This window comes from Myxocyprinus asiaticus, chromosome 40 (assembly GCF_019703515.2).
Source record: "Myxocyprinus asiaticus isolate MX2 ecotype Aquarium Trade chromosome 40, UBuf_Myxa_2, whole genome shotgun sequence".
NCBI classification, from domain to species: domain Eukaryota; kingdom Metazoa; phylum Chordata; class Actinopteri; order Cypriniformes; family Catostomidae; genus Myxocyprinus; species Myxocyprinus asiaticus.
Genome location: NC_059383.1, coordinates 40,368,148 through 40,369,714, shown reverse-complemented (window position 1 = coordinate 40,369,714; position 1,567 = coordinate 40,368,148).

The window sequence follows — 1,567 nt, the reverse complement described above, 5'->3', positions numbered from 1 at the left end:
TGTGGACTGACGAGACAAAAGTTGAACTTTTTGGAAGGTGCGTGTCCCATTACATCTGGCGTAAAAGTAACACCGCATTTCAGAAAAAGAACATCATACCAACAGTAAAATGTGGTGGTGGTAGTGTGATGGTCTGGGGCTGTTTTGCTGCTTCAGGACCTGGAAGACTTGCTGTGATAAATGGAATCATGAATTCTGCTGTCTACCAAAAAATCCTGAAGGAGAATGTCCGGCCATCTGTTCGTGACCTCAAGCTGAAGCGAACTTGGGTTCTGCAGCAGGACAATGATCCAAAACACACCAGCAAGTCCACCTCTGAATGGCTGAAGAAAAACAAAATGAAGACTTTGGAGTGGCCTAGTCAAAGTCCTGACCTGAATCCTATTGAGATGCTGTGGCATGACCTTAAAAAGGCAGTTCATGCTCGAAAACCCTCCAATGTGGCTGAATTACAACAATTCTGCAAAGATGAGTGGGCCAAAATTCCTCCACAGCGCTGTAAAAGACTCATTGCAAGTTATCGCAAACGCTTGATTGCAGTTGTTGCTGCTAAGGGTGGCCCAACCAGTTATTAGGTTTAGGGGGCAAACACTTTTGCACACAGGGCCATGTAGGTTTGGATTTTGTTTTCCCTTAATAATAACAACCTTCATTTAAAAACTGCATTTTGTGTTTACTTGTGTTATCTTTGACTAATATTTAAACTTGTTTGATGATCTGAAACATTTAAGTGTGACAAACATGCAAAAAAATAAGAAATCAGGAAGGGGGCAAACACTTTTTCACACCACTGTAAATAAATAAATAAATAATAATAATAATCAGTAAACGGCAGGAAATTTTCAATTAACGCATCTCCTGGACATCGTCTCAGATGCTGTATATAGAGTTTAAGTTGTATTAAACCTGGAATATTCCTACAAATTCTTTACTGCACATAATAACACATTACTGTACTTTGTAATAATGTACTTAGTACATTATTAAAATATTGGCTTCATTTTAAGACTACCGTGTTGGTATTTATTGCTAATTGTTGTTAAAAAAAATAAAAACATATTTTAATAATAATAGGCGAATAAATGCAGATAATTTCCTGTAATTGTTTTTTTTTTTTTTTACATTTATAACAAATTTAAAAATATATATTTATTTTATTTAAAACATGTAAGTTCTGATCATATTCTATTCTAAGTTATGCATAGTATCACAAAATATGATTTAATGTTGATTTAATTTAATGGGTAATGTATTCTCAATTTAATTATTTAGATTAAGAATTTATGTTAACAAATAGATTAAATTAATTAAAAGGAGATCACTTTTTTATATACGTTTAGAAATCCAGTGGGTAATTTTTGCCCCTTTATGGAGAGGTTTATTTCTGACACTGATGAAGACTGACCTCTGACCTCTCACCCTGAAACTCATTGAAAGTGCATCTGTGTGGTCACCCATAACCTGATGACTGCTGGATCATGCTCTTCCTAACGGCTTCATATTTCATCAGTCTGTTTGTGAAGGAATCTGACAATCACTCCGACAACAAACTAAAGACGCACACACG